The 15,254-nt window shown below is 38.3% G+C and overlaps 1 protein-coding gene across 1 annotated transcript in view; it reads right to left on the minus strand.

Moving 5' to 3' along the window:
- Positions 1–3,631, minus strand: part of SLC26A7 (solute carrier family 26 (anion exchanger), member 7) — a 170,217-nt gene extending 166,586 nt beyond the window's left edge. Inside the window, exon 1 of the mRNA XM_010861984.1 lies at positions 3,519–3,631. The gene's annotated coding sequence lies outside the window, so the exon portion shown is untranslated. The remainder of the gene's footprint in view (positions 1–3,518) is intronic.
- Between the last annotated feature and the right edge of the window lie 11,623 nt (positions 3,632–15,254).

A 15,254-nucleotide genomic window follows, 5' to 3' on the forward strand; every position in this document is an offset into this window, starting at 1 on the left:
AGGAATGATGCTAAAGCTGAAACTCCAGTACTTTGGCCACCTCATGCGAAGAGTTGACTCATTGGAAAAGACTCTGATGCTGGGAGGGATTGGGGGCAGGAGGAGAAGGGGATGACAGAGGATGAGATGGCTGGACATCATCACTGACTCAATGGACGTGAGTTTCAGTAAACTCCGGGAAGTGGTGATGGACAGGGAGGCCTGGCGTGCTGCAGTTTATGGGGTCGCAAAGAATTGGACACAACTGAGTGACAAATGAACTGAATAACTTCATCACTCTGGGTACAGAGTACTCAACTAGAAGGTATCATCCATAATAACAGAGAAAAAAAACAGACTCTGGAATTGTTGTGTTACTCAGAAGAAAAATGTCTAAAATACTCCATATAGTCAATATTGCTGCAAAGGGATCATCCAAAAAAGCAAGTTTCCCCAACACTGTAAAACAGTGTTTGATTTATGCAATCACTTTTAGTGGAAATTCAATGCTATCGAGGATATTTTAGTGTTACCTCATTAACTTTTAAGTCTTAAAGTTGAAATAGTACTAGGAGTGACTCCTAATGAAGAGGATTCAAACTGTGTGGAAATCATTTTTATAGCATTCCTGAGAAACAGGCACAGGTTTTTATGCATGAAATAGGGCCTAGTCTAAGATTTAGGACTGATAATTAATTACCCTTAGGGTCTCAGTTACTTGCAACAGGAAGTGCTTTTTATCCACTAGCTTTGTTCGTAGTGATGCTTTCTAAGGCCTACTTGACTTCACATTCCAGGATGTCTGGTTCTAGGTGAGCGATCTCACCATCATGATTATCTTGGTCTTGAAGATCTTTTTTGTACAGTTCTTCTGTGTATTCTTGCCACCTGTTCTTAGTATCTTCTGCTTCTGCTAGGTCCATACCATTTCTGTCCTTTATCGAGCCCATCTTTACATGAAATGTTCCCACATAATCATTTTCCTAGGAGTAGATACTTTGGTTCTTCCAGTTTCATGGATTTTTTTTTTAAGGTAACACTGGGATACACATCTTATTAATAATGCTTCAATGAGGCTTTTTTGGGCTAACATCCTGCCCTTAGGAAGTCAAATTGGGTAGTTAAGTATAACTCAGGTATCAGAGTCAAACAAATAAAAAAGATATTATTTAATGAAAGATGTAGACAAATGTTGAAGCTGAAACTCCAGTACTTTGGCCACCTGATGCGAAGAGCTGTCTCATTAGAAAAGACCCTGATGCTGGGAAAAATTGAAGGCAGGAGGAGAAGGGGACGACAGAGGATGAGATAGTTGGATGGCATCACTGACTCAATGGACGTGAGTTTGAGTGAACTCCAGGAGTTGGTGATGCACAGGGAGGCCTGGCATGCTGCAGTCCATGGGGTCACAAAGAGTTGGACACGACTGAGCGACTGAACTGAACTGAACTGAAAACAAATACTCAAATAATTTTAGTTTTTAGTTTATTGAAAATTCAAAACTTTGAGGTACATTTTAGGCCTTCCATAAAGCATTTCTTTCACTTCAAGAAGTAGCACATAGGGAATGGGAATAGTACCAGAATTCTCATTCTCCCAATTAACTAGTGGTGTAACTAAAATTTATGTGAAAAGTTGCAAGATCTATATTGCACATAGATTACAAAGATATTTTGTAACATAATCACTATATATTGGGCAGTTATATACACCCACACACACACACACTCACACAACTAGAGCAGACAAATTAAGCCCCAGGGAATATTACTTTTTATTCATGTCAAAAGGAGAACATGAAAAAAAGAAATATTTGAAGCACTGTATCGTGAAGCCAGATAATCAACCAGCATGTTGGCAAGCAAAGCTAAAATTTGATGCCAACTTTTCAAGGTCTTTCAAGGGAGGATTTTGATAAGTAGAGTACCAAGGACAATATCTGGCATATAGGAGAGGCACTGATAAATGTTAGTTTTTAATTCCTATACATTTCTTTCATTAGTTGCTAGGATGACTTGAATAATATATTTCAATGGTGTCTTACTTCCAATCACTACTCAATTAGAACGGAATGCTTTCTTCTCCTGGAATGGACAATCTTACCCAGTTTATATTTTTCACAAATCAGCCTACTTAGATTCCAAATTGAATAACAAGCCAAATCTATTGGGTTGACCAAAAAGGTCCTTCATTTTTTTTTTAAGTAAAAATAAATGACACATTGTTTATTTCCACCAAAAACTTTATTGACACCATATTCACTGATTTGTTCCTCTAGCTTCTGCCATTTTTTCAGGCAAGTTCATAATTCCATCATTCCAAAACTTTTTCTTTTGAGCAAAGAACTGTTTCAGGTGTTTTCTCCAGTCTTTGAGGGAGCTGAAATTTTTTCCATTGAGAATTTTGTAAAGACCAAAATAAATGGATATTTGAAGGTGCAATGGTTGGTGAATACAGCAGATGAATCAGAACTTCCCAGCCAAGTTTAACAGTTTTTGCCTGGTCATCAAAGAAACATGCATGCAATCTTGCATTATCCTAATGGAGGATTATGTGTTTTCTGTTGACTGATTCCGGACACTTTTCATCAAGCACTGCTTTCAGTTGGTCTAGTTGTGAGCAGTATTTGTTGAAATTAATCATTCAGCTTTCCAGAAGGAGTTTATAATAGGGGACTCCTTTCCAATCCCACCATATACACAATACCATCTTTGGATGAAGACTTTGGTGAGGCTGGTGTTGGCTTATCTCACTTGCACCACGATCTCATATTATTGTACAGTATCCACTTTTTACCACCTGTCACAATTTGTTTTAAAAAACAGAATGTTTTCATTATGTTTAAGTAGAGAATCTCATGTGGAAATATGATCAAGAAAAGGTGTTGTTTGTTTTTGTTTTTTTTTGCTTAATTTATGATGAACCCAAACATCAAAATGATTAACAAAACCAAGTTGGTGCAAATGATTTTCAATACTTGATTTGAATATTTTGAGTATGCTGACCACATCTTGCAAGGTATAACACTGACTGTTCCAATTAACGTCTCCATTTGATCACTGTTAACCTGACCTATGTAACTGGTCTACCTGACCATGGAGCATCATCCAGCAAGATACCTCCAGCACGAAACGTCGCAAACCAGTTTTGACATGTTGATCAGCCTCAGCACCTTCTCCATACACTGCACTAATCTTTTTTGGCATTTCAGTTGCATTTTTACCTTTCTTGAAATAATAAGCATAATATGCCAATATGTTGCTTTTTTCTTCCATCTTCAATATGAAATGGCTATAGAAAAATTTACCAATTTTGGTAAGTTTTTTTAAAAAATACATGCTGATACGACAGCTGTTACCATACAATCTAACAAAATTGTTTCAAATGAAGTTAAAGACAACTAAGTGCTACTAGAGCCATCTTACAGGAAAAAAAGAAAGAATCTTTTGGCCAACCCAATACTTCTATCTGCCTTGCTTGAACTCAGAATTCTAAATTGGACTACAACATTATTTATCTTCAAAAAAATGGTCACATACCTCTGCTTAGTTTGAAGATCTGCATGCCAAATCTCTGGCCAATAGAAGAGGGAGAAGTGGAAGCAATGACAGATTTCACTTCCTTGGGCTCCAAAATCACCATAGATGGTGACTGCAATCACGAAATTTAGAGATGCTTGCTCCTGGGAAGAAAGCTATGACAAACCTAAACAGAGTATTAAAAAGCAGAGACATCACTTTGTCAACAAGTGTCTATATAGTCAAAGTTATGGTTTTTCCAGTAGTTATGTACAGATGTGAGAAAGAAAGAAAAGAAAGCTGAACACTGAATAATTGATGCTTTCAAACTGTGGTGCTGGAGAAGATTCTTGAGAGTCCTTGGACTTCAAGGAGATCAAACTAGTCAATCCTAAAATACATCAACCCTGAATATTCATTAGAAAGACTGATGCTGAAGGTGAAGCTCCAAGACTTCGGCCACCTAATACAAAGAGCTGACTCATTGGACAAGACCCTGATGCTGTGAAAGATTGAATGCAAAAGGAGAAGAGAGCAGCAGAGGATGAGATGGTTGGAGGGCATCACTGACTCAACGGAATGAATTTGAGCAAACTCCAGGAGATAGTGGAGGACAGAGGAGCCTGGTGTGCTACAGTCCATGGGGTCACAAAGAGTTGGAGACAACTTAGGGACTGAACAACAGCAACAAAAATGCCAACTTCATTTTTCTTCTTCAGAGTCTAAACATTGCCATGTCCTCAAGTTGGTTCTAAATACTTAAACTCTTGCCTTTTTTTAAAATCTTCTGGTATTTATATCCTCTGCATTCTGAAGATGATTAACTAAAAGGTCATCCCTACTCTGGGTCAACAAAGATGAATTAATTCAATTGAATTAATGAACTGAGGAGTTAAGAAGAATTCTGAAGCACTGCATCCATGCTCAGAAAGAAAGTTTGCATAGATCTCTTAGTAATATCACCATGGTTTGGTGGGAATGTAAATTTGCCATGATTGCTCTGGTTGTCTTTAATCTAAGGCAATTCTTTATGTCAGCCAGGAGAAATATTTTCATCTATAAATTGCTTTGAATAAATTGACTGGGGGTCTCATTCTAATCTATAAAAATTACATAGAATCTTAAAACTAGCGTGAAGTAAGCAGTGATGAATATGCTTATTAGTAGCACATAGTGTTTATACCTCTCAACTCTTTTACCTGTCTGTACAGAAAGGATTACTTTTCGGGGGCAGCCTATTAACCTGTACTTAAAAGAAAAACTCCATGGAATGAAATTAAGTTTATACTCTCAAAGTCTCCAGTCCAGTGAATAGTCTTTATTATTTGAAGCCATTGTTTTAATTGGCTACTTTAAAAACTACATATATGATCAGAATGTTTTCTGATAAATCTCATGGATTACTCATTCACAGGGAGGTCCCATGAATGAGGGAGCATGACACTTTAGGAGACTTAACATAATTAGGATTGTAAAACTAAGAACAGTAGATTTAAAAATTCAAGGTCTAAACTTCCTTCTGGAATTGATTTCTGAGGTTAGGAATAAGGCAGATTGTATGTATGCTCTTTCCCACACTCTAATCAGGAACTTCAGCAGATAATGCGAAAAATAGTGAGTACAGTGAAAGCAACAAAGCAGTTTCTGAATCTGATGCAGCACTGTATGTACAGGCACTTTCACATCTAACCTCCGTTCTCTGGGAGCACGTCTGGCGAGAAGCAGAAGCATTTAACAGTCAGATCACAGGATGCTCCTTTAAAAGGACAGATATATTCCTCAGGAACAGAGGGGTAGATAGAGAAGAGAGAGGATCCAAAATAGAGAGGGAGAAAATTGACTGAGCTTCGTTAAACTTCCCCAAATTAAAAAGAAAAGTAAGGTAATGTTGACAGATTTACCAAATTAAAATACAGGAGACCTAGGTAAATTAGCATTTTATATAAATAAGAAATAATTTTTATTTAATATAGATATTCCCCATTCAATATTTGGAACATACTTATACAAAAAGTAAATATATTTATTGTTTACCAGACATACAGATTTTTGCATGGGTCACACTTAGGCTAAGAAGTTATTAGTATTTATCTGAAACAAATTTATATAGGAATCATGTTTTATCTAGCAATCCTAAGTTAAAGTTATCTGCTGTGAATGAAAACATTAGTAGGTATATCAAATAGAATTTTCCCACAAATATGAGTTTCCAAGAACATCTTTTAAAAAATAATGGAAAGGAAATTATGTTTATGTTAACCCACTTCACTGTTTTTCCACAGGCGCTCTTATTTTGATATAGGCAACTTGATTGGAAACACATACCATCGGAGATGTCACATCCTACCACTAGCTTGCTATGTGACTAGTGGCCACATCTGTCAATAAAGCAGCCAGGGCACCCGGTTCTGCCACTTCTTAGATTTGTAATCTCCCACAAGTATGATTAACAGAAGGATTAAATTAAACTACAGAGCACAAAGGTGATCACAGAACTGACATGTACTAGACATTGGTCTGGTGGTGACTAGCAGCAGCAGCAGCAGCAGCAGTACTTAGTAGTTTGTTTTATTATAAGCATGCGTACATTACATATAATAGATGGTACTGTCAGAACTGCTTGTAATTCTGTTGATGATCAGTATCTGTTCACTTTCAGGCTAACGTAAGCAGCAGCACTTCCTCTGGAGCAGTTCCTGGAGCCTCCTGCACTAACTTGGTGAAGCAACAGCGTCACCTAGTGGTTGTCAAGTCAGTTGTTCAGTCGCTAAATCGTGTCTGAATCTTTGAGACCCCGTGACTTGCAGCACACCAGGCTTTCCTGTCCTTCACTATCTCCCTGAGTTTACTCTAACTCATGTCCACTGAGTCAGTTATTCCATCTAACCATCTCATCCTCTGTCCTCTGTCAAGTAAGTAACAAACAATTAAGAACACCTGGATAAAGGTTGCCAGGGCTTGTATCTACATAGACTTTATTATGTCAGTGATGACTTCTGATGGTATTTCATATTTTATACAATATAGCATATCAAATTAGTCTCACTTTGCATTAAAATGATGCACACACTACTCCCAAAAGGGTCTCAGCTATCTCTGCTTTTACCTAACTTTACCTGACGGTCTAACATATGCTTTCAAAGAAACAAATTCTGACTGTTTTAATTATAAAATTACTCATAGTTTTCAAACTTCTCACAGTTTCTCCTAACTCTACTATTCTCTGAAAATCCCAGCAGAAGGGAAGGAGGGAGTGGGGAGAACTGGAAATCTGAATCTTGAGATTTACTCAATTACCAGCTTCAAATTATTTTCCTTCTATTCAGGTTAGAAGTTTCTGTTTTCATCCTCATGCTGTCAAGAGGATCTATGATTTTCTTTTGGAAAAGAAAAGATCTTATTTTCCTGAAATTCAAATTGAGATATAAATATTCAATTACAAATTTTGTTTCTGAATTAGCTGGACCAGTGTCTACTCCAGTTATATTTTATAGCTTCTGTCCTGAAAGCCTCTTGAGATAAGAGATTTATAGTTCTTATAACGTGAGTAAAATTTTTAAGAAGTAATGAATAATGCAGCTTTTGCTCACTTCCAAAGACATCAAGAGAAATTAAGAATCCCAAATAGCCTTTGGGGAGATTTTACTCTGATTCTACTTAATCTGTTTCTTATATGAGACCATTATAGACGTCCAAAGCCAGAATTCCATGGCCTAGTGACAAACAGCGGAGAAGGCAATGGCACCCCACTCCAGTACTCTTGCTTGGAAAATCCCATGGATGGAGGAGCCTGGTAGGCTGCAATCCATGGGGTTGCTAAGAGTCGGACATGACTGAGTGACTTCACTTTCACTTTTCACTTTCATGCATTGGAGAAGGAAATGGCAACCCACTCCAGTGTTCTTGCCTGGAGAATCCCAGGGACGGGGGAGCCTGGTGGGCTGTCGTCTATGGGGTCGCACAGAGTCGGACATGACTGAAGAGACTTAGCATAGCATAGTGGCAAACAGATAGTTAAATTAAGTAAAAATGGCATTAAAACTGGTAATATATTGACTCAGATATAACCCGAGAGTTATTAATCAATGACTGCTAGAAATACGTCCTGAGTTTCTGAGAAATACATACACACATTTCAAACATCCATTAGGAATTTTTCCTTTTAAAGAACCAAACTTTTTTACATACATATTTTAAATCCCCAATGATTCTCCGTCATCAAAATATTTCTGTGGCTCCCAGACCTTTCACAGTTTTTCCTTCCCCAGACTCTCCTCCATTCTAGAGTTTTCATAAATATCTCATGACTGACATTATTTCACAATGTTCCTAGACTGGTGAGAATTATGATGCTCTCTTTTTCTCCTGATAAGAATGAGTGAAAATAGCCACATGGATAATTTATTAGACAGCACATGCCAGAGCCCCTATAATCAGTCCCAAACAAGAGCAAAAATACGTCCTGTAAGATTTCTTTCTTTCTCCTCCAGTTGTTCCTTCTCCACCTGATACCAGAGGGAGACAGCTTAGGTACAATTCTACCATGCAAAACTCACAGGCAGGTTTCCCTGTCCTTCACCATCTCCCAGACTTTGCTCAAACTCAAGGCCATTGAGTCCATGATGCAGATGGAAGGAACTGCGTGTAAAGGCCAATGGGAGAAGCAGCATGAAAGCTTCAGGACACTGAAGGGAGTATGATCGGAGAGTGGTGAGCTTAAGAAAAGAGTGGTGTGTGCTGAGATCAGAGGGGAGGTAAGAAAATTACAGAATGAGCCATGTTAAAGAGTTGGGACTTTGTCAAGAACTTAATTGGCAGCCATTGTTGGCTCATAGCAGCTTATTCATGATAGGAGGAAACTGGAAAAAAATCCAAGGTGAAGAATAAATGAATAAATAGTAGTATATTTATATTATGGAACAATAGTCAATAATAAAAAGGAACAAATTCATGATACACATAAACACTATGGATGAATCTCAAAACCGTTATGCTGAGTGAAAAAATGCCTTACAGAAAATACATATAGTGCAATCCTTTTATATGAAGTTCTGAAATGGGCAAAATCTATGGTGGAAAAACATCAGAATAGTTCACTTCCTCTGGGAAATGATGCAAGAATATACTAGAAAGTAGAGCTGCCAGATAGAACACAGGATTTCTAGTTAAATTTGAATTTCAGATAAACTGCAAAGAATTTTCTTGCATAAGTATATCCTATGGAACATTTGAGACATTATTATATTAAATATTTATCCATTGCTTCAAAATTCAAATTTAACTGGGTTTTCTGTAAAATCTAGCAAAACTACAAGGAAGGGACATGAGAAGATTTTCTGGAATGATGGTAATGCTCCATATCTTGATGAGGGCTTATAAATGCATTTTTGGTGAATTCATATAAATTTGTGCATGTAAACCAACCATCTTATTGCTGGGAATACACCCTAAGGAAACCAGAATTGAAAGGACACAAGTACGCCAATGTTCATTGCAGCGCTATTTACAATAGCTAGGACATGGAAGCAACTTAGACGTCCATCAGCAGATGAATGAATAAGGAAGTTTTGGTACATATACACAACGGAATATTACTAAGCTATAAGAAGGAACACGTTTGAGTCAGTTCTAATGAGATAAATGAACCTGGATCCTATTATACAGAGTGAAGGAAGTCAGAAAGAGAAAGACAAATACTGTGTATTAATGCATATATATGGAATCAAGAAAGACAGTACCAATGATCCTACAAGCACAGCAGCAAAGGAGACACAGACGTAAAGAACAGACTTTTGGACTCAGTGGGAGAAGGTGATGGTGGGGTAATTTGAGAGAACAGCATTGAAACATGTATTACCATATGTAAAATAGATGACCAGTGCAAGTTCAATGCAGGAAGCAGGGCACCCAAAGAGTGGTGGACAACCCAGAGGGATGGGGTGGGGAGGGATGTGGGAGAGGGTTCAGGATGGAGGGGACACATATACACCTGTAGCCGATTCGTGTTGATTTATGGCAAAAACCACCACAATATTGTAAAGTGAAAGTCGCTCAGTTGTGTCTGACTCTGCGACACCATGGATTATACAGTCCATGGAATTCTCTAGGCCAGAGTACTGGAGTGGGTAGCCTATCCTTTCTCCAGGGAATTTTCCCAGCCCAGGGATCGAACCCTGGTCTCCCACATTGCAGGCGGATTCTTTACAAGCCTAGTCACCAGGGAAGCCCATTGTAAAGTAATTATCCTCCAATTAAAATAAATTAATTGTTTTAAAAAATGTAAATATCAAAGTTACCTCAGAAGAAAGAGAGAAACAAATATTGAACTCTAATTAGTGACATGCGCACTGAAATATTAGAAGGGAAACCACTGATGTCTGCAACTTCAAAAATAAATTAAAAAAATAAGTTGGATCAATGGTTGACTAGAGGGATGTAATAAAGCAGATAGAGTGAAATGTTAACTGTAGAATCTAGATGATGGACTTATGGCTATTCACTGTAAAATTCTTCCAAATTATCTATATGCTTAAGAATTTTTATAATAAAATGTTAGGGGGGAAAAAGTCTTGTTTCCTCTCATGGAGCTTACATTATAGTAGAGGGAGACGGGCAATAAATAAAATTAGTAGGTAAATTACAGAGTGAAATAGAAGGAATGGGAAAAGCAATCAGAAGGGAAGGGGTGAAGCAGGAGCTGGGGGTGAAACTCACAATTGAAATATGGCGGCCAGGGAGGCACTTCCCATAGGCTGGAGGGACTGAGCAGGCACATCTGAGAGAAGAGCCAGCAGATGGGGGATGAGAGAAAGTGCAGACTGAGGTGGGGAGACTGATCCAGTTTATTTTAAAGGAATTCCTCTCTGCTCATTGTACCATGGAATTAGTAACTGGCAACAAACAGAATTTATTAATAATCCTAAAATATACGTCTTTCTATTTGAATCTACCTTCCCACAACACAGACAATAACAAATTTATAACAGTAAAAGAGATGAGTTTCTCTTTTTTACTCAGCTATGTCTTTCTGAGGCAAGTGTGAGTGAACCAAAAAATTCCAGAGAGGACCCACAAAAGAGACAGAGAAATACTAAATCCAAATAACTCACAAAAAGTTAATGATTCAGTTGCTTCAACTTCATTTGAGTAAATAAAAGTTTGTTGTAATTGTTAGAAAATGAAAATATTGTGCAGTGTTTCAGATTCTAACATAATGCTAGAATTTCAGAAGGATTATAGATTGGCAAGAAGAGACCACAATCTCATATGCCAATGAAAATGAAAGTCTCTCAGTCGTGTCTGACTCTTTGTGACCCCGAGGGACTCAACAGTCCATGGAATTCTCCAGGCCAGAATACTGGAGTGGGTAGCCTTTCCCTTCTCCAGGGGATCTTCCCAACCCAGGGATGGAACCCAGGTCTCCAGCATTGCATGCATATGCCAATGGACACCCATATATATGTGCCATATATATCTCATTTAATTAAATGGTTCTGAACATAGGGCAGAAGCAGATGCATCCTTCCCCAGATGCATCCTTCCTGTGATCATGCACGATCATGCATTCAGCAAAACTAAGTCTCCTGAGCTCGGAGTCATGCTTTCTCTTTAGCACACATTTAGTTATTGATGCTTTCTAGCGTTCTTCCTGCACTTTTTGCCTTTCAAAGACTCAGCTGATTCCTATTCATTATACCCACAGAATTCATTCCCTCACTTGTTTCAGATTTTTGATCAAATATTACCCTATCAGACCCAGATTACTCTCTATAAAATGTATCCTTGGGGACTTTCCGGGTGGTCCAGTGGTTAAGAATCCACCCTCCAATGCAGGGGAGGCAGGCTTGATCCCTGGTTGGGGAACTAAGACCCAACATGTGGCAGGGCAGCTAAGCCCATGTGCAGCCCCCAGAGAAAGGCCAAGTGATGCAAGGAAGAGTCCACACACCATGGTGAACACCCAGTGCAGCCAAAATGCTTTTTAAAAAGTGTTCTCATCATTTCTCTATCTCTTGAATCCTATTTTATTTCTCTTCAAAGTACATATCACCATATTATTTGTCTGGCTTTTATTGTTTGCCTCCCCAACCCCATCAGAATATAAGCTTTCTAAAACCAGAGACTTGCCAGTTTTGTTCACTGCTATATTCCTAGAACAGAAAACAGTGCCTGGTAGACAGGAGCCCCTCAATAAATATTTTCTTAATACATGAATAAATAATTTGTGAAGAATAGAATCAATTCTATTTTGGATAGTGAAGCTTGGAAACCTGGGTTAAAAATGAAGAAAGAGATTTAGCAGCTACTCCCCTAGCTGCGATAAGTGAATCTAAATGAAACTGGTGGGAATAGGTGAGTTCCTTCAGGTAAAGAAAAAGTGCTAAGAGACAATAAAATGGGACTAAGAGAAATCTCCTCATAGAACCGTTGGTCTTGTGTGAAGATATAGAAGACAACTCAGTTAAGCTATGGGCAAGAGGCCAGCAGGAAAATAATGATCCTAAGGCATAAAGTTCCAAGAGGCAGAAGATGCTCAAACAAGACCAAACCTACAGAACAGCCAGATGAGGAGCAGCTGGATTGGTAGGAAGTCACTGATGACCTCTGAAAGGCCATTTTTGGAATAATCTGGCAGAAACAAAGTCTCCATAACTTGAGATATGAAGTGGGGGGTAAAAAACGTGGAGGCGGACAGTCAACAGTCTCCATGTCCCCTGAGCTTCAAGAATACCTGAAATGCTTGGTGAATAAGTGAACACATAGATAAATGAGTGAATACAATTTTCTCCCCAAAACCAAGGTTGGTACATAAATTGTAGCTGAAGTCATGAGATTAAAATGGTAAACAAACATGCTTTTCAACAACATAGGTTACATAAGGTATTTCCCTAATCAAAATCAATTTTCTCAGTAGTTTTCCCTCGGCAAACATACACATTTTATTCCTGCAACTCATTTTTAAGTGAGCTCCTATGACTTTCATTTGTACCTTTTTTTTTTGTTTGTTTGTTTGTTTAAAATGCATTCTTGGTTAATGGAGCCTTTAGAAATTTTCCTGGAGCAACTCTGTCTTAGTGGGGCTTGACTCTTGCATTCTACCGAACTGAGAGCCTCTCAGTTAAGCTCCATTTATTTAGCTTCTCAGGTATGCCAGAGGCAACCCTGCTGCATGAACGACCATGTCCTGAAGTGAACTAAAAAAAGGCCTAGTTAGGAAGGTAACATGGTAATAAAACATACGTAAGATGAAAAATCACTCAGCTTTCCATAAAAACCACCACCAATTAGTCACATGAATAGTGGGGTTTAAAAATAAATTATAATTAAATTTCTTGCTTTTCTAAGATAAACAGCAAATTTATCTTAGTCTGTCCCTGGGGTCTCAAACAAGCATGTGCATCAAAATCACCTGGAGGAGCTTTCAATCACAGACTGTTGTACTATACTCTCCTGGTTTCTGATTCAGTGGTTCCGGGTGGGGACAGATAATTTGTTCTTCCAACAAGTTTTCAAGTGATGTGGATGCTGCTGGACAGAACACTTCCAAGAGCTACTCATCTATGCAAACTGTACTACACATTCTCATAACTCCCCCCCCCCCCCCCCCACTTTTCTGTTGTCCCACAGAGAAAAGGAGCCAAATTCTCATCCCAGCACTACTTCCCATGGTTTTCTTGTGGGAAAAAAAAATTGACAAGCTTTAAACGCAAGAACAAAGTGATGTTAGGAGTAACCAAGCCTGGGTTTTCAGCTTCTACTCATTTTTAAGTGGAATGAAGGTTTTATCTTAGTCAAGAGGACTTTAGTATCCTTAAGAAAAAGAAGATGGTGGGATCACTGTCCTCATTTCATATTGTACTTCAAAGCTAAAGTAATCAAAATATCATGGTATTGACAGAAAAATATACACAGATCAATGAAACAGAATTGAGAGCTCAGAAATAAATCCACACATATATGGACAGTCAATTTACAATAAAGGAGCAAAAACTATACAATGGAGAAAGGACAGTCTCTTCAATAAGTGGTACTGGAAAACTGAACAGCCACATACAAAAGAACGAAAATAGACCATCATCTTACATCGTACACATAACTCAGCTTTAAAGAACTGAATGTAAAACCCGAAACCATAAAACTCCTGGAAAAAACACAGACATTACACTCTTTGACACTGGTCTTAGCAATATATTTCTAGGTATGTCTCTTCAGGGAAAGCAAACAAAAACAAAAATAAATTTCCAGTATTCTTGCCAGGAGAATCCCATGAACAGAGGAGCCTGGCAGGTTACAGTCCATGAAGTCGAAAGAGTTGGACACGACTTAGCAACTAAACCACCAGCACCACATCAAACTAAAATGCTTTTGCAGGCAAAGGAAACCATCAACACCAAGAAAAGACAACCTCCAACAGGAGAAGACATTTGCGTATCAAATAAGGCATTAACATCCAAAATATGTAAAGAACTCATAAAACTCAACAACAAAAAGCCTGATTCAAAAATGGGCAGAGGATCTGAATAGACATTTTTCCAAGGAAGACATACAGAAGGCCAACAGGCATATGAAAAAATGTTCGACATCACTAATTACTAGGGAAATCAAAACCATGAGATATCACCTCCTACCCATTAGAATGGATACTACCAAAAAGGCGAAAAACAACGATCACTGGCGAGGATGTGGAGAAAAGGGAACCCTCACACACTGTTGGTGGGAAAGTAAATTGGTGCAGCCTCTGTGGAAAATAGTATGAGGTGTAGTGAAGTCACTCAGTCGTGTCCGACTCTGCGACCCCATGGACTGTAGCCCACCAGGCTCCTCTTCCATGGGATTTTCCAGGCAAGAATACTGGAGTGGGTTGCCATTTCCTTCTCCAGAAAACAGTATGGAGGTTCTTCAAAAAATTAAAAATATGTGTGTGTCGATGCAATCATCCAATTTATCTGCTCCTCCCACCCTTTACACCCCATAACCGTGAGTTTATTTTCTACATGTGTAACTCTATTTTAGTTTTAAGAATATATATGTGTTTAAAAGTTCATGTGTAGCCTTTTTTTTTAGTTTCCATGTATAAGTGACATCATGTGATATTTGTCTTTCTCTGCCTGACTTACTTCACTCAGTATGAGACTCTAGGTCCATTCATGTTGCTGCGAATGGCATATATATACAATAGATAACTACTAAGGGCCTACTGTATAGCACAAGAAACTCTACTCAGTACTCTGGCTTATGGGGGAAAGAATCTAAAAAAGAATGGATATATGTATTTGTGTAATAGATTCACTTTACCATATACCTGAAACTAACAATGAAAAGGACATCTTTTTTTAGGTGTTAGTTCTAGACGGTCTCACCCTGCTTATTTAACTTCTATGCAGAGTACATCATGAGAAACGCTGGACTGGAAGAAACACAAGCTGGAATCAAGATTGCCGGGAGAAATATCAATAACCTCAGATATGCAGATGACACCACCCTTATGGCAGAAAGTGAAGAGGAACTCAAAAGCCTCTTGATGAAAGTGAAAGAGGAGAGTGAAAAAGTTGGCTTAAAGCTCAACATTCAGAAAACGAAGATCATGGCATCCGGTCCCACCACTTCAGGGAAATAGATGTGGAAACAGTGTCAGACTTTATTTTTCTGGGCTCCAAAATCACTGCAGATGGTGACTGCAGCCATGAAATTAAAAGACGCTTACTCCTTGGAAGGAAAGTTATGACCAACCTAGATGGCATATTCAAAAGCAGAGAC

Source organism: Bison bison, unplaced genomic scaffold, assembly GCF_000754665.1.
Source record: "Bison bison bison isolate TAMUID 2011002044 unplaced genomic scaffold, Bison_UMD1.0 scf7180017858048, whole genome shotgun sequence".
In the NCBI taxonomy this organism is placed as follows: Eukaryota; Metazoa; Chordata; class Mammalia; order Artiodactyla; family Bovidae; genus Bison; species Bison bison.